This window comes from Canis lupus, unplaced genomic scaffold (genome assembly GCF_011100685.1).
Source record: "Canis lupus familiaris isolate Mischka breed German Shepherd unplaced genomic scaffold, alternate assembly UU_Cfam_GSD_1.0 chrUn_S1545H1733, whole genome shotgun sequence".
Taxonomy (NCBI): Eukaryota; Metazoa; Chordata; class Mammalia; order Carnivora; family Canidae; genus Canis; species Canis lupus.
Window position 1 is genome coordinate 113,884 of NW_023330384.1, and position 26,566 is coordinate 140,449.

Consider the following 26,566-nt stretch of genomic DNA (forward strand, 5'->3'; position numbering starts at 1 on the left):
TCTAGGCCCCCATCCAAAATATCCAAGAGCATAAACCAAAGTCAAAATCTATTTTTGACCTACATTTTTCTGGCACGCCAAATAATTCCTTCTAGATCTACAATAAGATCTAAAGACACTGCACTTAAAAAGGGTAAAAGGTACCATACTACATTTCTAATCATTAATTTCCTCTGATGCTTGGAGAGTTGCTGTAATAATATTCAGGGGAACATGTGAACAAAGCTCAAACTACTGTTGCAAGAAGGGCAGTTTGTTTTGTTCTGTTTTGTAGTAATGGTGTTACACTGAAGATTACAACATGGGGAAGTTACAAAGGAAACAAAGTATTCAAAAGTAGTAGGAAAAAAATGTAATAATAAGGTACCTAGGTGGCAGTAACCTGGTATATAATCTGTGATTTTCACTTATTTTTAATTTGATAATTCATGAATATGTTAAATCACATATCCACCCAGAACCTTTTCTATGCATTTTACAAACGTACAGAAATATGGTGATGTAAAATATGTTAAGATATATTTTTGCACCTTGCTTTTTTATTCAACTGAGGAAATCTTTATGCTATACATGTAAAGGATAAACATACTCTGAAATTTATTCATGAGAGACACAGAAAGAGAGGCAGAGACACAGGCAGAGGGAGAAGCAGGCTCCTCGCAGGGAGCCTGATGTGGGACTTGATCCCAGATCCCGGGGTCACGATCTGAGCCGAAGCAGGTGCCCAACCATGAGCCACCCAAGCATCCCCGTATTGAAACTTTTAACAGATTTTATTAAAGGGATTCCTCTAATAACTGACATACACATTCCCACCAATTGTGCTTCCCCACATCCAGCTGTTAACTGTCACTAATCTTAAAGGTGAAAAATCTTATTTTAATCTTAATTTCCAATATGCACTGATAATCTTTCTCTTGAAATTTTTTAGCCTGCTAAAATATATATAACATAAAACTTACTACTTTAACTACTTTCTAGGTTTACAACTCAGGGCCATTAAGTATTTACAAACTGTTGTGCAAACATCACATAGCACTATCCATCTCCAAAACCTTTTCATCTCTCCAAACAGAAATTCTGTCACCAATTAAACAAGGGCTCATCATCCCACTCCTTAGTAGCCACTATACTACCTCCTTTCAGCATAAGGTCTTCAATTTCATCTATGTCACAGCAGCATGCGTCAGAATTTCCTTCCTTTTTAAGGCTGTATGTCTAGCTAATATATATTTTTTAAAACCTGTAACAGCTGATGGACACCTGAACCATTTCCATCTTTTGGCTATTTTAAATAACAATGGTACAAATATCAGTGTATAACCACCGGTTTGATTCCCTGGCTTTCAATTCTTCTGGTTATATATCCAAGCACAGAATGGTTTGATCCTATGGTAATTCTAGGTTTCATTTTTTGAGGAACTGCTAAACTGTATTCCACAGGAGCTGCATCATTTTGCATTCCTAGAAGCAATGTACAAGAGGTCTTAAAAAAATAAAAATAAAAAAAAGAGGTCTAATTTTTCCCACATCCTCAAAAACATTTATTTTCATTGCTGTTTGTTTTCATAATAATCATCCTATGGGTGTGAAATGTTTTTTTTACTGTAGTTTTGATTGCTTTCCCTGATGCTGAATGCCTTATGTGCTTACTGGCTGGCCTTGGAGAACACGTCTATTCAAGTCCTTTGCCCATTTTTGAGCTAGCTTGTTTCATTTAATTGCTCAGTTATAGGATTTCATATATTCTAGATATTAATCCTTTACTGGATATAGGATTTACAATTTATTTCCTCCTACTGTATGGGTTGCCTTTTGACTCTAGAGTGCCCTCTGATGCACAAAAGCTTTTAATACTGATGAAGTCCGTTTTATCTTTTTCCTTCGTTGCCTGTGCTTTTTGTGTCACATCTAAGAAATCACTACCAAATCCAACGTCACACAAATTTTCACCCGTTTCCTTCTTAGAGTTTTTATAGTTTCAGCTCCTAACTTTAGGTATTTGATCCATTTTGAGTTAACTTTTATAGCTGTAAGCCAAGGCTGGCAATTTTAATTTCCTCTTCTATAACTGCTTGTTCATATCTACTGCTTATTTTTTCTATTAGATTGTCTTTTTTCCTACTGTTTTGACGTATTCTTAATGAATCCTTAACATATTGCTATACGTGTTGCAAGTATTTTCTACCAATTTGAGATATGTCTTGTGTTTAAATTTATCAACATTTTTTTTTAAAAGGCAAAGGCATACTGGATCTTGATTTAAAAAGCCCTTCCCCACCCCTCAAATTATAAATAGTATATTCTTTCATCACAGCTATTCCCCCTGTCCCATTGTTAAAAGTGCCATCTTAGATTAACTAGCATAATTTTAAAGTTATAGACTAATACAGACTAAATTCTTCTACTAACGTATTCAGTTATTCAACAAAATTTGAATCATGGGGGGCCTGCATGGCTCAGTTAGTTGAATGCCTGCCTTTGGCTTAGGTCATGATCCCAGAGCCCTGGGATCCAGCCCTGCATCCCTGCATCAGGCTCCCTGCTTGGTGGGGGGGTGTTTCTCCCCTGCTTGTGCTCTTTTACTCCGTCAAATAAATTTTTTAAAATCTTAAAAAAAATTTGAGTCACTAACACATCTGTAACCAGTTTTCCTAATTTTCATGAAGAGTTTAGTAATCCTAAAAATTATTATAAAGTAAAGCAAAGGAGTGAGGGCTGAACATGGCCCACTCAAGTTAGTTAATGACCTACTACACTAGCTTATAAAAGGCTAGTACTGCCTTAATGCATACTGAAATCTTCAGGTTCATTTAAATTTCACTCAGTCTACATACCATCAAGACACAAAAGCAAAGTTTATTCCAAGTGACTCACACCTCACATTAATGACTAATCCCCCCTCCCGTTAGATTGAGTGCGGAATTAAGTAACCACATTAAGGATTTAGATGCAAACTAGCCCTCAGTAGATTAGCATTACTCAATGAATAGGTCTGCTTCTTTGGTTATTTTGCCTTACTTTTCAAGTTTGTTTATGCTAATAAATCATAACTCTAAAATTACTAAGTAAGAAACTTATTAATTAAGGTCATTAAACTCCTCTCACTCTGGCAGTTATTTGGCCAAAGCAATGGTTTCCTGCCTATTTTGTCATTTCATGAATCTGGAAGAAAGGGTAGAGTTAGATACAATTTAGAACAGTCTATGGGCGACTGAAGAGGCTCCTGGATGACTTCTCATCCAGGTTCCAGTTTCCAACTCCTGGTTTTGGCTCAAGCTCCTTGTCAGGCTCTGCACTATGCTCTGTAGGAAGTCTGCTAGAGATTCTTTCTCCCTCTCCCCGTTAGTCCCCCAGTTCATATTCTCTCTCTTGCACTGTATAATAAATAAATAATATATATATACATATATATATATGAGGAATGGTTAATGGGATACCAACTGATAAAAACCAAGTTTTAGGTGTTTAAGTATATCATTGTCTCTATCACTCTGTTATATGGTTGTCCAATAAAGTAATATGCCAAGAGATGTTCAAATGTTATCCTAACAACAAATACAGATCTAAAAGAAGATGCCTGACCTTGTTTCACCCTACCTAACACCAGGATTGTTTCCTACAAAACCAGAGCTTCAGATTTTCCACACTCTGTCTCTCAAGCAAGCACAGACTTTGAATTTATCCTTTAAATTAATTAATTTAGTTGCTTCTTCTCAAAAGGCACACTGGCATTAAACAGATCTAAATCTTTAGGTTTACAACAATTATAATACTCTTCTTTTTCTCCAAATACATTTCTTAAACCATGAACTACTGTAAGTGCTTTCCAAGCCCTTAACACACACACCATTACCATTCTCTGTTACTTATCCATCTACAAGTATTGATGGTCTATTATTTTTTTCCAGAACTAGGGATAGAGCAGTGGGTCATAATGACAAAGATCTTGCTATTATTTAACACAGCATCTTACCATGGACACCCCCAGATAGAGCCTAGCCATACTATTAGCACTTACAACCAAGAGTCCAAAAGTCTGATATTACCCAATCATCAGCCTTTTAATATAAATTATTTGTTAAGGAAAACTCAAACAAGGAAATCAGTATATTGATAACAGTCAATAAAAAGGCTTAACTTAAAGAACATGGATGTGCCTGAGAGAAAATAAATATTTCAAATTAATGGACACTTCACAAATTTAGACCAACTAATGAACAGTTTGAAAATAGTAGTCTTCATTTATACACAAGGAATACTTGGGAAAATTATACAATTTTTCCTATTTCAATAGTCAACTGCAAGGTAACCAAGTTTCTTCCTGTAAGTTTAAAATTACCATATGTAAAAGTTTTAGAAAAAGTTTGTGATTAGCAAATATACTTTGTAGTATTAAAATGGAATCATCTAGGATTTGTTACCAATTTTTAATTACTGGGGTTCAAATTAATATAGATTTGTGTCTTTCGTTACCCTAGGGTTTTATGGAAATAACATGAATTTTGGAGAAGCTGCCTCTAACATCATGTACTTAAACAGTGGCAATGTTCAGGTTCTTCTTATCTAAAAGATACACCATCTTTGCAATACTGTCTTAAAAAATAAACTAAAATATGTAGTAAACACTTAGCACCAAGCCTGGTACACAGTTAATTTTTAATGGTATTTGGACAGCCCTGGTGGCTCAGTGGTTTAGCGCAGAATTCAGCCCAGAGCGTGGTCCTGGAGACCCCGGATTGAGTCCCACGTCGGGCTCCCTGCATGGAGCCTGCTTCTCCCTCTGCCTGTGTCTGTGCACCCCCCACCCTCTCTCGCTCTCTCATGAATAAATAAATATTTAGAAGAAATTTTTTAATGATATTTTAAAAATTTGTCAGGAATGGTGAAGCATGGAGGGAGAAGGTAGTATAGGTGAACCAAGTTCAACATGTAATTAATACCTAACTCTAAACAGTTTAATTAAGTCAACTAAAATTACAATATGATAGGTGCTATAATAATAAATAAATATAACAGGGAGAGGTTTGGGAAACACAGACTGAGAGAGCATAACTGACGCTGAGAACCCAAGGGCATTGGAGCTGCCTCTTAAAGAGCTCGACAGGATGGAATGTTAGAGCATGTCCTTTTTCAGCGAAAGCTCACAACAAGAATGGATATAACATGCCCAGGATATAACAGGCTGCAAGCAGACTGTCAGGCACTAAGAAGTATGGACGTATCCTGTGGATAATGGAAAAGTATTAGAAGTAACACAATCCAATCTAAATTTTATAATGAAACAACTGTCAGTGAATAGTGTGGATGGAAGGATGCAGAACAGTTATTAGAAGGCTTTTTCAAGAGAGATGCCTGGAGTTTCCATAGTAGTGGCGACAACCAGAGAAAGGATAGAGAAGGCGGAATCCAAGATCTGCTGACAGGTCAGTAGACAGAGATGAGGACAAATTCTAAAGAACAAGAAACAGTTGGGAGGACAGTGTAGTTACTTACCAAGAATCTGAGAATAAGCTGTGGGGAAAGGGAGGCATTTGGGACACAACAAGTCCTTATTGAAATAAAGCAGATAAAAGGTAGGAGTCAGAAATAAAGATTTGGGAGTCACTTTTGTAGATAAGACTGCCTGGCAAAAGAGAACATACTGAGCAAGAAAAAAAGAAAACAGTAAAAGGATGAACAATACTGGTTATTTAGGGGGCAAGAAGAGAACTAGAATATTGAAAAATAGCATTATTCCAGAAGCCAGTGATGGAAAGAATTTCAAAAAGGAGGTAAGAGCTAAGAATTAAATTAACAAGAGAGAAATGACATAAAGATATTTTTTTTAAAAAAAGATTCTATTTATTTGAGATTTTAAAAAGGTGTGAGAGAAAAAAAAAAAGGTGTGAGAGACAGAGGGAGAGCACAAGTAGGGAGGAGGGGCAGAGGGACAGGGACATGCAGGCTCCCTGCTGAGCAGGGAGATGGTTGCAGGGCTCAATCCCAAAACCCTGGGATCATGACCTGAACCAAAGGCATTTAACTGAGTCACTCAGGCACCCCAAGATAAAGACTTTTAAAAGGCCACAGGATTTAATGATTTTTAAAAGAATTTCTGTGACTAAATAATCAAAATTATAAAAATTGAAAAACCGTTAACATCCTTTAGAAAGTACTACCACATTAACAATTACTGCATTAATTCAGATTTCATCCCTCAAGAATTCTCTTTACAAATTTAATTCTGCATCAGGGTAAATATGACTTCAACATATGGATTTTGGTACAAATTATCTTAGGGGAATCTGACAACATTTGGGACGATCTGTTTATGATGCATTAAGCACCAGATGATAAAAGTACGTGGCTTATTTATTTATTTATTTAAAGATTTTATTTATTCATCAGAGAGAGAGAGAGAGAGAGAGAGAGGCAGAGACACAGGCAGAGGGAGAAACAGGCTCCATGCTGGGAGTCTGACGTGGGACTCGATCCCGGGTCTCCAGGATCACACCCTGGGCCGAAGGCAGCGCTAAACCGCTGAGCCACCCGGGCGGCCCAAAGTACGTGGTTTAAATATGGAATGAGTACTTACAGAAGAAATTCAAATAACATGCATAAAAGAAAACAAGCAGCAAAGAAATCTATGAGAACCCTTTGTAAGCAAATTAAATCAATGTGAAATAATGAATCAAACCATAGATTAAAAGCTTAAAGACTCATTAGCTCCCTGTAACATCTCTTAAACCCACAGGACGTTTAAAAGTTTCTCAGAATTTACTCATGCTAATCTGCTAATTAGGCTGCTAATGGGTCTGCCTATAATTTATTTGCCTATTGTCTTTTAATTTCCTTCATTTCTTAAAACACATTATAATGTGTTAAGTTTAGAATTGTGAGTGGTCTGTGCAAATAAACTTATTATCTCATCACTCTGCTTCTGTTGTATGTTATCTCCTGAGTAGTTGTAGCCACAATTTTTCTCCTTTAACATGCTACGGTTATCAGCACTGAGCTGGATAAACACAATTGGAGTTCTGAAGTTAACTTCTACCCTTCAGATTTAAGTTCTAATTCAGACTTTAAGACTCTTTGTCTTCTGGCCCAGGACACAGTTTTCTTATTCACAAACTGAAACCAATAGTTGCATGTTGTGCAGAAATAACAGGTTTTAAAAGGTCTCTATTCATATCAAATTTTAATTAACAGAAAATTGAGACAATATCTCAACTAAACCATCATGACAATTATCACAAAAAACAAAAATTACTTTTACACAAATATGATGGGACAGTCCTTTGACTTTAAACCATTACTAACTTATAAATTAATAAGCACTTGACTTCGAAGTGTCAAAGGCAAAACAGCTAAGGCTTAGTAATTAAAATTAAAAGAAAAAGCTAAATATGGCTAACTCTAGACCTAAATCTACGCAGTAACATTTAAAAGACTTTTAAAAAGAATTTATAATTAAGAGTCTTATTCAAGCTAATGGAGATACTGTAATATAATAAAAAAAACTCAATCTACAGTTCAACGTGCAGCATCTAGTAATAATGGCATACCTTTTCTTTCTGTTTTCTGTGCAGGGACAGAAGATGTGGGTGTAGGCAGTTTTGATAAAGTAGATGCTCCATTAGCATCAAATGATTTCTTTGGCTGGTGATCAGACTGTAGCGTAAATGGACTAGAAGGAAGAGTGCTTGGGGTAGCAGTTGGATGAACCACTGGTTTGATGGGGTGCTGTACTGGCGTAGAACTACTGTGAGTCTCTGCTCTTGGCAGTCTGTAGTCTCTGTCATTGTGTCTGCTTGTTTGAGACAAAATATTCTGTGGGAGCAAACTACTGGCATCACTGGAATGCTTGTCTTCCACTTTAGTTCACAGTTCGAAAAAAGAGATGTTGGAATGACAGAAGGGGGAAGAAAAAAGATTACGTTAGAATCCTGTCTATAACATCAGCTAATTTAGCAACATACTTATATCTTGTTATAAAACTGCAAGCCCAGTTAGTATCTGCAGTTTTACCACCAGCAAATACTGAAAGAGGATATTTAGCCTCAACTCTAAGTAATCTATAGTCAGATTTCAAATGAGCTATGAGCTTTTGGGGATTCTTTAGAACCACACCACAATTCAAACAAAACACTGGAAAAAAAAAAAAAAAACAAACAGTCCATATATGGAGTTTTAACGTTTCACTCAAATGAAAAATTTTAAAGTATTTTAAAAATATAAAAAGCAAATGGTCCATTCTTTTAAAATATGGGCCATGGGTTCTAATAATTGAATTATCCACAGTGGTTCAACTGCAAAGGAATATTAGCTTTATTAGCCTGATTTTTCTGAATACTGAAGTAGCTAATTAGTGGTCTCTAAAGTAGTTTGTGCTAGGGCTTTAAATGGGACGGCTGAATTTATGATGAACTGTGCAATCAGTAATTAAATCAGTTCATATTTTTGAAAATGCTAACAATACAAGTTAGTAATAAGCTCAAGTTATAGATAATGCTATCTGAAAACAGAGAAGGCCTACATCCAGCAGCATAGTCAGAAAAATCTACTTGCTATTACCAGTTATATTAAAAACATCCTCTTCCAATTTGGTCACAAAACATTTAAACCTCAGAAATACTTCTGCTTCCACAAAAAAATAAGGAAAATTCCAATCTTGATAAAATTTATCAAAAAATCTCTAACCAAAATTATAAGTCTAATCAATAACTGAAACTTAAAACAACTTTCAAGTAGAGAAATATCTTAAGATTCAAGCACATATGTAATAATAATATTACCAAAAGATGCCCTCCCCATTGAGTATTTTAGGTTTTTTTTTCCCAATTCATGGTTCCTCTGAATCTAGAAACCAAGACAGCACAAAGAAGGAAGTATGCTTAAACTACAAGTCAGTTTCCAAACCTTCAGCGTACAACTCCTACATGTTATACTAAACAGAATGTACTGGCTACTGCCAAAAAGCTTTAGTTATATCAAAACACAAAGTCTTTGACTTAATAAATGAAATTCAGTGTTGTAAGTTACACATATATTAACCTTAACAGAAAAAGGTGAACAGATTGAGCTAATCACAGCAAAATACAAACATCTGTTGCATGATATTAACTCATCAGTAAACTATCCATTTGCATGCACAAGGAACTTAAATTTTATTCTACAATTTCTTCCTGAAAAGAATACTGCTACAACAGAAACGTTTAGGAATAAAACAGAAATAATACCATACCCAATTCCCACCAATCCTGTCACTTGATTACCAATAACTTTTATTTCCTGGACACCAAGAAAAAAATCTCACTTCTGTAAGACTAGAGTCAAAGAGTATCAAGCAAATGTATTCAGATGAAAATTAAAGTTGATACTTCTTCAGACACTTGTAAGCTTTACAGTGGCAGCAGCATTATAGGAACTAAGGAAGCTGTAGCTACAACAGCTTTCTATGATTCACAACTCTAGACGAAACAGTTAACATGGTGACTTTACTTGCACACCGCCTCCACAACAAAGACATTTGGCAAATGTAAGGAGACATTCTTGGTTATCACAACTTGGAAGAGAGGAGGTGTGCTACTGGCATCTAGCATGTAGAGGCCAGGTACAGTACTCTATGTCCTAAGACACAGGACAGCAACCCACAACAAAGAATCACCTAACCCAAAATGTCATTGGTGCTACAGTTGAGAAACACCAAGTTAAGGTTTCTCTAAGTATAGAGCAATAATTCTGTAAGGCACAGATTAAAGACAATGAAAATAATCTAGTAGCAGTAAAACCAAATTAAAAATTTTATCCATAAAGTTTTCAAGGTCAAGTTCTAGATAACATTATTTGCTGTAGTGCATAAAATAAATTGATTTTCTACCTTTTTCTCCTTTCATATAAAATCTTTCAATCTGCCCACCCCCACCAACACGCATACCTTGTATTGGCAGTTCAAACTGCAAAGCTTTAGGTCTTACCCAACATGAACACCAATGTGCTGGACACATGGGAAAATTCTGCCAATACTTTTTGGACAGAAAAAGTTAAGCACTTAAATGACTCAATGACTTCATTACTACCACACTTAGGTATAACTCAGTTGACCAATTAAGGAAAAATAAAAAGAAATATAGCTAAGGTTTTTTTTTTTTTTCTAATTATCACTTAAAACTGAAAAAGTGAGACACATGACTGTACTTCAACACACACAGAGACCTACTGACTCCTCATTTGCACTTTTAGGAATGTGACTAAGGAAGTAATGGGCAAAGATAGACATCACAGCACTGCTGACAGTAGGAAAAGGATAAAAACCACCCAAGTATCCACAGATGATTACCTATAAATGAGGGCACATCAAAAAAAAAAAAAAAAAAAAAAAGGAAAACCATGTAATTTTAACACACAGGGATTTCTAAACTGACACAGAAATATTTCCTCAAAATATTAATGAACAAAAAAAGGTTAAAAATAGTAACATATAATGCCATTATGTAAAACACACACATATGTAGTTTTAATACACATTTATATACACGCAGAAAAAAGTGTATGTCCCCAAATGTTCTTGGCTCATGAAATTAAAAAAATCCCCTTTTTATTTTTTAGTAACAAACATGCTTCACTTTTGAAATTACAAAGAAAAAAGAGAAGGAACTCCTTCATTTGTGAAAGAAAAAGATGCACACAATTTAAAAACACAATTCTGATTTTATTTCCTTAAAGATGGTTTATTAGAAAGACAAAAAAACACTACTTTCACTTTCATCAATACTTCCATCAGATCTTTATTTACTTCCATTTACTTCAAGAGAGGAGAAGAGACTTAAAATGATAGGGTATTTTGGAAAGAATAAAGCTGACGCACTAGGCTATTTTTTTTCCCTCTCTGGGAACTATCACCCACTAAGTGAGAGGCCTGGCCCAAAATCTTAAAAAAAAAAAAAAAAAAAAGTGACTATTTTTTTTACAACCATTTGCCACTCCTCCACCATATCTTCTCAATATCCTTCTGCAGTTTGTTCAGACAGAACTACTACAAGCTGGGTGCGGTTTTTTTTTTTTTTTTTTTAAACCTGGAGAGGAAAACCTTTACCTTATTTCTGATTGTTTGCAAGAAGTAACAGTTATTCAAGATATTAAGTAAAATGGAACCAGGACCCAAGTCTTCTGTCTCAAAAATAGTTTTAATTTCCTTACTTCAGTACACTAAATCATTGTTTTGTAAGAATTAAATACAATTTCACTAGTACAAAAAAATTAAATGTTCAAAGGAACATATCTTAAAAATTCAGTGAAGAATTATGTTACTTTACTATCTGCTTCATCTTAAAACTTTTCCCATCAAAAAAGCAGTACTGTCTTGCTAAGACCAAATACAACCTTCTATGTAAGTTACAGGAAGAAGATGTCCAAGAATTCCCTGAACACATCTTAAAAATTCTTCCAAATTTCAAAATCTAATAAAAAGCCTAAGAAGTCTATGGTGGCATTTAAATTCTATTCTGGGCAAAAGGAAGCCACTGGGAATAGAAGACCTTTACTAAAAGCTTCAAATTCAAATTTAATTTGAATTAAGAAATAAATGCATATTACTCATATTGTCCCACTTAGACAAAATGTGACCTCAAAAACCTTTAAGGTATGCTCACAGTATAGAGATGCTATTCACATCTATGATGATGTAATCAGTTCCCAGATAAAAGGTAAAAAAGTTTCTCACTGATAAACACAAAACACCAAGAGACACTTTAATGTTACCATCTGTGTGTGGCTACAATTCAATTGTTAGATTCAAACATTCAATGAGTTTTGGAAGAAGTTTCACTGTCCAGTTTAACAGGACACAATTCAGCAAAGGGGGGAAAAAAACCCAAACAACTCCTGTTTTAAGAGTCAATCCACAATATGAGATTTTGTTTTCCACCAATTCAACTGCATCATAGCCAGTATGAGTAGTGAAGAATAACATACGTGTACTAATCCTCCATGAACTCTTTTCCTTTTCAGGAAACAAAATGGTGGAGGTTAGGAAGACAGATCTAACATAAAAGAAACTATACATTTACATTATTTTAGTTTACATATGTAAACAGCTATGCATATGGATATAAACATACAAACTATAGGAGTGAATTAAACATCATGTTGTTTCAAAGAAAAAAAAAATTAATACTTACTTCCACTGGCAAACCCACTAGTGGCTGTTGCTTGCATCACCTCCCTTCTGTAATCCCTATCTTTTGGGAAGCTGTTAACTGCCATCTTGTTTGCTTCTTTTTGTCTCTGTTCTCTAAAAATAAAACATAGATAAACTCATAAAAATTACATCAGGTACAATGAGTTTACATATGACACTTCTGACCAAATGCTCAACAGAATGTTATATGGAAAATAAAAGAACTGAACATAGCCATAATATCAACTGGTATGGGAGATGAAACATAGCTAACAGAACATTAATGTTTCTCAGTGATAGCATTATAGCAATTGTTTATAACACCATTAAACCCTACAACCAAAACTCCCCAATATTAATTCTACACATATGAAGGAAACATTAATATACTTTAAATTATGAAAATGTTCATTATAAATGATAATATAGGTTGATATAAAATCTTAAATATACTGATGGTTTACAAGGTCCTTGTGGACAGTGACTTATCCAAGTTTTTTCTTTCTTTCTTTTTTTTTTTTAAGCAAAGAGAAATTATAGAAAACATAATGGGCCAACTATTGCAATTGAAGGGGGGAATGAGGAGTTTCACTAAGAAACCTAAGCTGAGAAAGTTCTAAGATGTTAAGCTGTAGTCAAGAATAATAAGTATTTTTTAATGAGTAAGAGCAAATACCTTTCAAGCCACTCTTTTGGGAAACCATTGTGAAACTTCGGTTCGACAATTGTAGTAGTATTTTTTCCCAGAAGAGCTAATATGCTCAGACCAGTCATCTGCAGAATCATAAGGCTTAAAAATACATTTTTAAAAATTAGAAAATATTAATACTATTTAACCACTTATTATGAAACTTCAACAGTCAATGGTTTTCTTTTTTTTTTTTTTTTTTAATTTATTTATGATAGTCACAGAGAGAGAGAGAGAGAGAGAGAGAGAGAGAGAGAGAGAGGCAGAGACACAGGCAGAGGGAGAAGCAGGCTCCATGCACCGGGAGCCTGACGTGGGATTCGATCCCGGGTCTCCAGGATCGCGCCCTGGGCCAAAGGCAGGCGCTAAACCACTGCGCCACCCAGGGATCCCAGTCAATGGTTTTCAAAGCACATATAAGGGAAAAGACCATAAAAAAAATGTACCCTGATATAAAATGTAATTGTGTGTGTGTGTGTGTGTGTGTGTAGATATCTATCTATGTGTGTGTGTGTGTAGATATCTATCTATATCTCTTAGGAGACTTTAGTCTATGAAAACCTTCAAAAATAACAATGGAAAATCCGGTAAAATACGAAATTAAAACAGATTCATATACATTAGTTTATTAAGCACAGAATGAGAAATGCAAAATTAACATCTTGACTTTGGAAAAGCATTACCAAAGTTCCCCATTACATAATTTTAATTGCTGAAATCCTGTCACATGGGGGGGGGGTGGAGATTAGAAAACCCATACTTAACTGATTTCATGACATGATGGCGTATCAATTTTAAACTCATGCACAATAATACTCATATATATTAGTAACCAAGAACAATTGGTCTGTATTCACTGTTACTTAGTGAAGAAAAAAAAAACCCACAGAATTTAAAAATAAAACTATAAACACAGAGCTAATTAAAAGCCATATATTTGCTTCACCTTCAAAATCCATGAGATTGGGCAAGCTAAACCTTGTCTCACATAATATATGAGGTCAGCAGCATCACTCATATCCCTGTAACAAAAACTAGCCTTTCAAAAACTCTCAGATACATTCTCTTTAGGTATTTTACAGGTATAGTAAAATTATAAAGAAATTAGAGAAATCTGAAAGGAGGGCCAATTTCCATGCTACTGATCTAAAAAGTGTAAAATTTAAAGAAGTGCACTGGCCCCAGGAATCTGGAAGAATCCCAAGTTACTTCTAGATGAATTTCTGGACTATTTCCTCAAAGGAGCTTTGAGATTAATGAAATGTTATACGTTGGTAGTCTACAATTCTGGTTCACCAGTGGACAGTGACACAATCTTAAAGCTTGAGGAAAAGAATGAACCTTCATGCCCTGCTGACTCAGCTTTAATTTTGCCAAGTAGGCAACAAGCCTAGAGATAGTCGTAAGAGTTATCCATACGCCATAAAACTAATTGGTGACAGAAAAAAGGATAAAAACTTAAGTTTCAGGATGCCCATTATTGCCACCAAATCAATACCAATTCTCAAAATGCTGCAATAATTTTAAGAGATGAAAAAATATTGCAGATTCTGTCACACTTATGCTCTTGGGATTATGCCTCAAAATAATGAAGCTATTGGCAATCAGCCCTGTGCCTCCAAACCTCTCATACAGAAAGTTAATTCTCAATCCTTCTAGTTTCCAAAGGTAGGCTACAACCAAGTTGCAGAAACCCAATCACAGAAGGCCAAGTTCTAAAAGCTTTTTCACCACTTACTACTCCCTGTACCTAAATTATTATACAAACTGAATACTTTTTTTAAAGATTTTATTTACTTATGAGAGAGAGAGAGAGAGAGAGAGGCAGAGACATAGGCAGAAGGAGAAGCAGGCTCCATGCAGGGAGCCAACGTGGAACTCGATCCCGGGTCTCCAGGATCAGGCCCTGGACTGAAAGTGGCGCTAAACCGCTGAGCCACCTGGGCTGCCCCAAACTGAATACTTCTATGCATGTATCTGGAAGATTTGGGTTGCTTGGAAGGTGGTTACATGAGATTGATTATGATAACTAGTCTGGTTGGAGAGGTAGATAAGATTTGAGACAGGTGGATGAGAGGACATCAGAGCAGGGCAGAGTGATCTACACCACTGCTCTTCAAAGCGATGGCTTTGTGAATTGTTACCTGTTCTGCAGGGGATAAGGAGCATGCATCAAAAAAAAAAAAATTATATCAACATACTTTTTTCCTTGTCAAAGTCTCACTTTAAGAAAAAAGGGTATTTTTTTTTCCAGCTCAAGTAAATGGTATATTATTTAATGACAGTTAATTTACACCCAGGTTAACTCCAGGACAGTTAAAAGTTTACAGGCCAGAACCTTGAAGAATAGGAGTCTATGACACTGTGTGGATTCTGCCCACCAAATCTTAGCTCAGTATAACTTAATGTCTTACTTAACAAAATGTGTTTCAGCGTACAGCATTACAACAACATACTAATAACTCTAGTTTATCTTCTCCACCCCACTTCCATACTCAAAAAAAAAAAAAGGTTGTGGGGGGGAAACCTTTTAGTAATGGGAAATATTTAAATACTGTTGTGCAATAGGTGTTACAATGCTTTTCTTCATTGTGTATTTTCAACCTTATTGAAGTATGATTGACAAAACTGGAAGATATTTAGTGTATGCTGTGATGATTTGACACTGTGAAAGGATTCCACCCATCTGGTTCATTAACACATCATCACCTAACAGATTTTATGAAAACATTTAAGTCTTCATCTCAGCAAATTTCAATTACACAATATAGTGTTACCAGTTACCATCACCATATTAAACATTAGATCTTAAAGTTGTTAAATTTGATTAAAAAAAAAAAAGAGTATCTAAAACCAAGAACTAGGGATCCCCTGGGTGGCTCAGCGGTTTAACACCTGCCTTCGGTCCAGGGCGTGATCTTACTTCTCCCTCTGCCTGTGTCTTTGCCCCTCCCCCCCGTGTGTCTCATGAATAAATAAATAAAATTAAAAAATTAAAAAAAAAAACCAACAAGCGAAGAACTAAACTTCAAAAAGGTCTGCAAACACTTCAAATTTGCTGGCTTAGGCTTGATATACTAAGGCAGGAGTTTTCCTTGTGTTGTCCAGGAACCCTTGAGGGACCCCAAAATCATTTCAAAAGATCAAAACTATTTTCATAATAACACTAATATGATGGTCTTTTTCTTCCTCATTCTACCACAAAAACAGTGGAGTTTTCCCAGATGCTGTAGAAAAGTATGTTATCATGGAAGATTGAATGCAGAGCACATCTGAAGTTTCCTCTTAAGAGAGGCATTAAAGAGATACTCAAGATCTATTTTTTTAATTTTATAATTATTTTTCATAAAAACATTACATAAGCTAACATTAAAGGGTTTACAATCAACTGATTTTAGAATTATTTTTCATAGTTATCAAGTTTTTTAAATAAAGATTTTGAGTTGGGGGACATGGCAGGCACTCTTAGGCAAGGGTGAGGAGCGGCGGGAGAAGCAGGCTCCCCACTGAATAGTATGACATTGAGCTCTATGCCAGGACCCTAGGATCCTGACCTGAGCCTACGGCAGATGTTTGATTGAGTCACCCAAGTGACTCATTTATCAAGCTTTAATTTTTAATATGGTAAATATTGGTAGAAGATAAACAACAGCTCTCAGTTTTCATGACTGTAGAGACAGAGGTCTTGAGACCAAAAGGGATGAAAAGGACTGCTCTGAAAGAATGTACTAAACAAATAAAGAGGCACCCATCTGCTCTCCTTCAATTCAAAATGTCTTTTAACCATGTTTTTCTCCTCTTAAAAAAGTGTATATCCCTTTCTGCACTCTCCCTTAAAATACAGAATCCTACTACTTCTTCCCCAAGTGAAAAGATGGAAAAAAAAATAGTTAATCCTAGAAATTAACTGATGAATTGTTAATAAGGAATGGTTCACTGAATAACATCTACAACATCAAGGAAAGGCATTTACTATAACAAAGAAATTCATGGGGCCTAAGAGTTTTCTGATAAATTTATATATTTTAAAAAATTAAGTAGAATATCTTCAGGCAAAGACTGGTTACAGAAAGTAGATCTTGAGAGCCTCAATTTGAAAAGCTCCAAAAAATGCAGAAGATATTTAAGGGATAACAAGTGGTGCTGGAATATAAATGCAAAGTCATCTGTGATTGAATTTAAAGAACTTCCCAGCAAATCAAAATTGGTAGATATGTAGAAGGGAAGATATCAATTAACTCTTTAAATGTGAATAATTTTTTTTTCTAAATGAAGCAATTCGGAGGCGTCTTAAAAATCACAAATATGCATAACTAATCTATAACAAGCTACATGTGATCTGTAAGTCTTATTATGATTTATATTAGGAAGGAAGAGACATTCAAAAAAGTTTTTCCTAAATAGTTTATCATAGGCTAGGTTCTATGTTAAATCACAATAAATGTTCATCACAGGACTTAGGGAACTACATGTGAGTATCTTAATCTAATACTGAAAAAATAAGGTTAACTTCTACTAGACCATCATCAACGTTTGATACATATAAATCATTCATACAACCAAATGTCTATGTAGATAACTAGATAATATTGTTACTGATTTTCAAAGTTGGATTTAAAGTCTGAAAACTTCAAAGAGAAAAAAGAACTATTTTTAAAAAAAAGTTATTCCATAACTTCTTAAACCTAGGTTAAAATAATGTCTTGACCTACGTTATTCATCTGTTATTTTATTCTTTCATTATGAAAATATTAGATAAAAACTAATTTTATGTTTTAAAATTTTTACTCAAAAACTTCCATTAAAAGTGATTTAAAGACAAAGTGAGTTTACAGTAACCTGCAGAAAGATTCAAAAGCTAACATCTCAGATAAGATTAAATTTGTAATTTATAAATAATTTAGGTGTTATGCTCACAGCACTGGGTGCATTATAATGAAAAAGACCATTACTCGGAGATTATATACCTATACTTGAAATTTATAGAAAGGGAAATCCTGATTCTGAAAACACGTAACACTTAATCCATTCAGGTAACAGTCTTCAGCTTCCACCCATAAAATGAAATCCCCTGACACCGTTTATGATTTGGGTCCATCAAGCTTACATGCCCATTATTTATTCTTTCTGATTTCACTACATTTAGCCCATGTCTTAGAAATCAAAACAAGCAGAATTAGTTTTCTCTGAATTATGATTTTTTAAAAAGCCAAAACAATGTCCAAGTGGCCTGCCACTGTAACTATCAGCAAAGAACTACCAAATTGAAATTGTAATGATAAGTGGCACTTTAGAGTTTGTTACTTTGCAAATTAACAAGGCCACTTTCCACGAAATTAGATTCATTCTAAAATCCTGAATATATACTTTATTGGAAATAACTCATTACAAGTAGTTTGATGACAACAACTATTAAGGTTTACTAAGCTGCTGTCTCAGCCTCAACACCACCCCCTTCTCTACTGTGATGCTACTAGGACTGGGATACTGCAAATAATGCTGTTTAGTCAGCTAGCTTCCTGTTAGATTCTGCCCATAGGAGGCACTGGAATTCACACTGAGAGGCAGGACAAGGAGACACCTAGCAGCCACAGCTCCAGTTTCCAGTTCTCTGTTATCTGACCCAAGCCAGAACCAGCTTCATCACACCGCTTGCAGGTACTATATCACCAGTTCTGCAGGGCCCCTCCTTTAAGCCATTAGGTTCTAATAACTACATCCTCTTCCTACCATACTTCAGCTCTCAGGGTAAATATATATATACTGTATGTGTGTTACCTCAGTGTTCCTTTTTGGTTTCTCCACTCCTCAATAACAGGCAGTATGTGCTTAACCAATCCTGCATGTAAAATTTTCTGTGTTGTCAAATTTTCTGTGCTAAAATAACTAACATGTTTTGTTTTCCTACCTAGACTCTGTTACAGTATTTAAAATTATTCTAAATTTATCTTCATGAAAATGCTATCTATCATTTATGTTTTGAATTTCTTTGGAAATGTACTACCCACAATGTTTCAAGAAGGGGTAAGAAATAATCAGTCTCAAAGACCTTTCAAATCTGATTAAGGTAGGATGATCACCCAAATATCCAAGGCAAAATCTGTTGGATTCAACCTACACTTTTATAGCCTTCTAGTTGTTCTTTCCTTTCTGTATTTTCCACGCTACCATCTGATAGAATTTTTTAAATTCCAAGTACGAGGTTACTTCACCATTTATATTATTCAATAGCTCTAATTAATTAATGTTATTAATTCTTTCAAAGAACCAACTCCTGGTTTTGTTTGATCTGTTCCACAGTTCTTCTGGTCTCGATTTCGTTGAGTTCTGCTCGAATCTTTATTAACTCTCTTCTGCTGGGTGTAGGATCTATTTGCTGTTTTTTTTTTTTTTTCTCTAGGTCCTTTAGGTGTAAGGTTAGCTTTTGTATTTGAGTTCTTTCCAGCTTTTGGATGGCTGCTAGTATTGTGATGTATTTCCCCCTCAGGACTGCTTTTGGTGTATCCCAAAGGTTTTAAATGGTAGTATATTCATTCTCATTAGTTTCCATGAATCTTTTTAATTTCTCCTTAATTTCCTGGTTGACCCTTTCATCTTTTAGCAGGATGGTCCTTAACCTCCACGTGTTTGAAGTCTTTCCAAACTTCTTGTTGTGATTTAGTTCTAATTTCAAGGCATCATGGTCTGAGAATATGCAGGGGACGATCCCAATCTTTGGGTATCGGCTCAGATCCAATTTGTGACCCAGTATGTGGTCTATTCTGGAGAAAGTTCCATGTGCACTTGAGAAGAATGTATTTTCAGTTGAGTTTGGATGTAAAGTTCTGTAGATATCTGTGAAATCCATCTGGTCCAGTGTATCATTTTAAGCTCTCGTTTCTTTGGAGATGTTGTGTTTAGGAAACTATCAAGTGTAGAAAGCGCTAGATTGAAGTCACAAAGTATAAGTGTATTATTATCTAAGTACGTCTTCACTTTGGTTATTAATTGATTGATATATTTGGCAGCCTCCACATTCGCGGCATATATATTGAGGATTGTTAAGTCCTCTTGTTGGATAGATCCTTTAATTATGATATAGTGTCCCTCTTCATCTCTCACTGCGGTCTTCGGGGTACGTTTTAGTTTATCGGATATAAGGATGGCTACCCCTGCTTTCTTTTGAGGACCATTCGAATGGTAAATGGTTCTCCAACCTTTTATTTTCAGGCTGTAGGTGTCCTTCTGTCTAAAATGAGTCTCTTGTAGACAGCAAATAGACGGGTCCTGCTTTTTTATCCAGTCTGAAACCCTGCGCCTTTTGATGGGGTCATTAAGCCCGTTCACGTTCAGAGTTACTATTGAAAGATATGAGTTTAGTGTCATCATGATACTTATTCAGTCCCTGTTTTTGTGGATTGTTCCAGTGGACTTCTTCTTAAAGGGGAATTTTGAGAGTCCCCCTTAAAATTTCTTGCAGAGCTGGTTTGGAGGTCACATATTCTTTCAGTTCCTGCCTGTCTTGTAAGCTCTTTCTTTCTCCTTCCATTCTGATTGAGATCCTTGCTGGATAAAGTATTCTCGGTTGCATGTGTTTCTCATTTAGGACCCTGACTATATCCTGCCAGCCCTTTCTGGCTTGCCAGGTCTCTGTGGAGAGGTCTGCAGTTACTCTAATACTCCTCCCCATAAAAGTCAGGGATTTCTTGTCTCTTGCTGCTTTAAGGATCTTCTCTTTATCTTTGGAATTTGCAAGCTTCACCATTAAATGTCGAGGTGTTGAACAGTTTTTATTCATTTCAGGGGGTGGAATCTCTCTATTTCCTGGATATGAATGCCTGTTTCCCTTCCCAGATTAGCAAAGTTTTCAGATATGATTTGTTCAAATACATATTCTGGGCCTCTGTCACATTTGGCGCCCTCTGGAACCCCAATGAAACGTAGGTTTTTCTTCCTCAGGCTGTCATTTATTTCCCTTAATCTATCCTCATGGTCCTTTACTTGTTTGTCTCTTTTTTCCTCATTTCCCTCTTTGCCATCAACTTGTCTTCTATGTCACTCACTCGTTCTTCTACCTTGTTAACCCTCATCATTAGAACTTCTAGTTTGGATTGTGTCTCATTCAATTGATTTTTAATTTCTGCCTGATTAGCTCTAAATTCTGCAGTCATGAAGTCTCTTGAGTCCTTTTTGCTTTTTTCTAGAGCCACCAGTAGCTTTATAATAATGCTTCTGAATTGGCTTTCTGACATTGAATTGTAATCCAGATTTTGTAACTCTATGGGAGAGAGGATGTTTCTGATTCTTTCTTTTGAGGTGAGGTTTTCCTTCTAGTCATTTTGCTCAGTGCAGAGTGCCCAAAAACATGTTGTATTGGGAAAAGGAGAAAAAGAGAGGAGAGAAAGACGGAAAGAAAGAAAAAAGAAGAAAGAAAAAAGGAAGAAAAAGAGAAGAAAAAGAAAAAAAGAAAGGAAAAAAGGGGTGGGGGAAGCAAACAGAAATAAAAAATAACAACAACAACAACAACAACAAAACAAGGGGGAGTATCGTCTGATTCTGTATCCTGCAAGTCGCTTGTCTTACCCTGGAACTTTCCAGTGCTGCTTGGTCAATAACTTGTTTTTCCCCTGTCCTTCTCGCTGGTCTTCTGGGGGAGGGTCTATTGTGCTGATTTTCAGTTGTTAGCACTTGGGGGAGCTGCTCAACCCCCTGCCTGGTGCAGGGCTCAGTGGGGGTTGTTTACCCCGTGAGGCCCCAGTGCGCAGGCGCCAGCGAGGGGCTCCCAGCGTGCACTGTGCTCGAGCGCGGTCCCCCGGACTGACGGCCAGCCGACCCTGCGGATGGACGGGCTGTGTGCCCTGTCGCCCTGCGCCTGCTGAACTCCGAGCACCCGAGGATGTCTGCGCTGAGGAAGGTGCGGGCCGCGGGCGGGGCGCGGGCAGGGACCCGGAGCTGCAGGGGTGACCGGTCGTGGGCTGCGCGCGGCGGCCTGGTGCCTCGCCGGCGGTGCTTCCCGGACCCTGCACTCCCGGGGCGTGGGTGCGGCGCGGACTGTTCCGGGCAGACGGGCGGGCTGGAGGAGCTGCGGGGCCTGAGGAGGGGGCGGCGTCCGGCTCCCGCGGGGCAGCGGCGAGGGCCCAGGGGCCCAGGCGGAAGCGGCTCGTGTTTAGGGCAGCGCGAGCGGCGGACAGACGGTCCCTGGACAGCTCGAGAGCCTCCGTCCACGTCGCCCGAGGCAGCAAGTGCCGGGTCTGTCCTCCGGATGCGGGGCACCGCCCCTGGGGGGACGCGCGCTACCTTCCTGTCGCCCTGGCACCGGCCGCGCAGGCGCGCTGGGACCGTGGGGCTGCGGGCGAGCTGCACTTGCTGCAGGCTACCGCCGCCTCCAGCGCCAGGGGACCCGCGCCACAGGTGGCATCCGGGGCGGGGCCTGCGCGCCGGCAGGGGCGGGGGAGCGGTGGGGCGGAAGGATCCCCGGACGCCATGCTCGGCGCTGCCTGGGCTCCCCGCGCTTGCCTGGCCCTTCCCCAGGTGCCTCCGCGCGCCGGCCGGCCCCCAGCGCGCCAGGCCTCCTGGGCGCCCAGTGCGCAGGCGCCGGCGGCGGGCTCCGAGCGTGTGCCGGGCTGGAGCGCGGTGGGGCGCGTGGCGGCGGCGGCGGCGGCGGGGGAGCGGTGGGGCGGAAGGACCCCCGGACGGCAGGGCGCGGTGCTGCCTGGGCTCCCCGGTGCGGGTGTGGCCCCTCCCCAGGTGCCTCCGCACTCAGGCCGGCCCCCAGCGTGCGGGGCCTCCCGGTCGACCAGTGCGCAGGCGCCGGCGGGGGGCTCCCAGCGTGCACTGCGCTCGAGCGCGGTCCCCCGGACTGACGGCCAGCCCTGCGGATGGACGGGCCGTGTGCCCTGTCGCCCTGCGCCTGCTGAACTCCGAGCACCCGAGGATGTCTGCGCTGAGGAAGGTACGGGCCGCGGGCGGGGCGCGGGCAGGGACCCCGAGCTGCAGGGGTGATCGGTCGTGGGCTGCGCGCGGCGGTCTGGTGCCTCGCCGGCGGTGCTTCCCGGACCCTGCACTCCCGCGGCGTGGGTGCGGCGCGGACTGTTCCGGGCAGACGGGCGGGCTGGAGGAGCTGCGGGGCCTGAGGAGGGGGCGGCGTCCGGCTCCCGCGGGGCAGCGGCGAGGGCCCAGGGGCCCAGGCGGAAGCGGCTCGTGTTTAGGGCAGCGCCAGCGGCGGACAGACGGTCCCTGGACAGCTCGAGAGCCTCCGGCCACGCCGCCCGAGGCAGCTAGTGTCCGGTCCGTCCTCCGGCTGCGGGGCACCGCCCCTGGGGGGACGCGCGCTACCTTCGCTTCGCCCTGGCACCGGCTGCTCAGCGGCGCTGGGACCTTGTTGCGGCCAGCGAGCCGCACGCGCCCCAGGTGGCATTCGGGGCGGGGACTGCCCGCCGTCTGCGGTGTGGCGGAGGCGCGGCGCTTGCCTGGGCTCCCCGCGCTTGCCTGGCCCTTCCCAGGTGCCTCCGCGCGCCGGCTGGCCCCCAGCGCGCCAGGCCTCCGGGGCGCCCAGTGCGCAGGCGCCGGCGGGGGGCTCCGAGCGTGTGCCAGGCTGGAGCGCGGTGGGACGCGTGGCGGTGGCGGCGGCGGCGGCCCCGCGGATTGTCGGCTGGCGGTGCGGATGGACGGACGGGCCACAAAGCATGTCGCCCTTCGCCTGCTGAACTCAGAGCGCTCGAGGATGTCGGCGCTGAGGAAGGTGCGAGCCGCCGGGGCCGCGGGCGGGGCGCGGGCTGCACGCGGCGCCCTCCTCCCTCGCCCGGGCTGGCTGTCTCGCTGGCGGGGCCTCCCGGACCACGCGCTGCCGGGGCGTGGGTGCGGCGCAGGGTGCGATGGGCTGGTTTTCATGATCTCCTAGTACTTATCTGTTGCTTTTTAAAATTTTTTCCTTGTTGATGGTTTTGAAAAGCCATAGTTTAAATATCGGGGCCGTATAATTAAAAAGAAATCGATTATCTTCAGAAGTTGATTTTTTAGATGTGGTTTCTGTTTCATTTGTAAAAGGTTTTACTTATTGATTTGTGAGAGAGACAGAGAGAGGCAGAGACACAGGCAGAGGGAGAAGCAGGCTCCCCATAGGAAGCCCAATGTGGGGCTGGGTCCTGGGCCAGAATCAGCCCTGAGCCAAAGTTAGACACTCAGCTTCTTAATCACCCAGATGTCCCTGTGTTTCCTATTTTAACTTAGATAATAAGGCATATGTCATCAATCTCAAAGTGATTTGCTATTTGGTTACTCCCCCAGACGCCTTTCAGGTTTCATCCAAAGATTAGAAATTATAGGGATCTTTCACTTTATGTGTTTTATGCGGACACTTATTCCTCTGCTCCTCTTGGTGGTTCATTCGAGATCCAAACTTTTTGAAGTGGAGTAAAGGTATAGACAGAATTCTAGTAAGGGGCAGTTGCCACTTGAGGAAGTCTTAAGAAATCACTTTATTATTCTTTAAAACTCTTTTTTTTTAAGATTTTATTCATTCCTAAGAGAGCCACACAGAGACAGAGAGAGAGAGTTAGAGACACAGGCAGAGGGAGAAGCAGGCTCCATGCAGGGAGTCCATCAAGCCCTGGCCCAAAGGCAGTGCTAAACTGCTGAGCCACCCGGGCTGCCCAATTTTTAAAATGTTTTTATCAGGGACGCCTGGGTGGCTCAGTGCTGAAGCGTCAGCCTTCAGCCCAGGGTGTGATCCTGGAGTCCCGGGATCGAGTCCCACTTTGGGCTGCCTGCATGGAGCCTGCTTCTCTTTCTGCCTATGTCTCTGCCTCTCTCTCTCTCTCTCTCTGTCCGTCTCATGAATAAATAAAATCTTTTAAAAATTCATCAAATGCCTCTTTTGTGCCAACCACAGGACTACGTGCCTTGTTCCCTTGCATTCTTATAACAATGTTAACCACCACTTCTCCTCTTGCTTTAACTGTACTTTGAGATAACTGTGGATTCATGTGTTGGAAGACATAATACAGATCCCGTGTACCCTTGACCCTGCTTCCTCCAGTGGTGACATCTCGCATAGTTATGGTAACCACGTGGGTACATCGTCACTGATGCAGTCCCTTAGGCTTTTTCAGATTTTACCTGTGTTATATGCACACACTTGTGTATCTGCATACGTATGTATATTTTTTCCTGTCCAGTTTACTATAGGTGTAGATTCCGTTTCTTTTGAACATATGGAAAGAAGGCTGAGGTAAGTTATGGGGGGTAAATGAAGTATAGACCTGGTTTGAATCTAGGTCTGTTTGACTCAGAGTTTTGATTTTTCAATAGCAGTAGTGATGGACACTCCTGGGTGGTGCAGTGGGTTTTGTGTCTGACTTTTGGTCTCAGCTCCAGCCATGATCAGGGTCATGATTTGGAGCTTCGTGTCAAGCTCCATGCTGAGCGTGGAGTCTGCTTAAGATTCTGTCTCCCTCTGCCCCTGTCCCCTGCCTCTCTGTAAAATAAATTAATCCTAAAAAAAATAATAGTCCTGATGAATAACAGGAATAACAACAATAGCTGAAGCTCACTAAGTTACATATGAAATAGACTATTTACCATATGCCGGGGCTGTTCTAATACATTACCTCAGTTATTGCCCCCCCCCCCAGAACTATACCTCATAAATTATGTTATAGTTGAACTAGTATTATTAATTAAACTAACCATATTTCCAAGGAACAAGGAATTCCTTTTGTTGCTCCTAAATCAATAATAAAATAGCGAAATTCTACCTCCTTTTTACCTAATTTTCAATTTGAACCTCTGACCTTAATCGCTGATCTTGGCAATTGTCATGTTTTTAAAGTTGTGTGTATCTGTGTACGTGTAAAGTGAGACCTGCATTATTATACATCGAATTATGTTGGGACACCTTACAAATAGTTTTATGAAATCATCAATAAGAGCTAGCTTAGGCATGATGCCAGGTTTTTAAGGGAATAAGTGTAAATCATCAAGAATACTTAAGAATGTAATAGGGAGACATTTTCTTCCCCCTAAAGTAGAATAGATCTTTTTGGCCACATGCAGTCCCAGGAATGTTTGAGTTTAACGTCTCATGTTACAGATCCAGCTTTCCAAGGCAAAGCGAATACATTTGGTGAATGATCACTGATTATTAGAATATGATAATACTTTAGGAAGATAATAGATAGACTAATCAGCAGGCCATAATTTATGATTCTTTGCTAGTTACATATCTTGTAAAGCTGTCCCTGTGATGAACAGCAGCACTTCAGAGCAGGAATAACAGCACGCTCCTGTGTCGTAGATCCCAGGAGGTTTCGGTGCTCTTGTAGACAGCAGACAGAAATAAAAGGAAGTTTCTCCTTTTTACCTCGTATAATCCCACTGGAAAGTGAAACGTGTGCTGAGAGTTGATACTTCTTCTAGGTCACCTCCCTGAAGAGGCCCCGGGCAGGCACTGTCGTAACAGTTCTTGGACAGGAGTCTGATGGGCCCCAAAGGAGGTGGGAGGGTTTCTGCAACAGGCTACTGGTGGAACAGGGTGCTACTGTCTAGCCCCAGGAAGCTTCTAGTGAGGAGGGCCCCGAGGAACCTGCATCCTTTTCCTTAACTCTTTCAGAGGGTACGGCATACGCCCAGATTGGAGTTAAAGGTAAACTCAGTTCTGTGTAGCTTGTGGTTGTTGCTTTTTGAAAAATGAGCAGCTACAAGAAAGCAACACCACGTATGGCTTAATAGGCCTTAGCTTT

The 26,566-nt window shown here is 39.7% G+C and overlaps 1 protein-coding gene across 2 annotated transcripts in view; it reads left to right on the forward strand.

Moving 5' to 3' along the window:
• Positions 1 to 26,566, forward strand: part of LOC487079 (homeobox protein Mohawk) — a 101,961-nt gene that overhangs the window by 74,059 nt on the left and 1,336 nt on the right. The window lies entirely within an intron of this gene.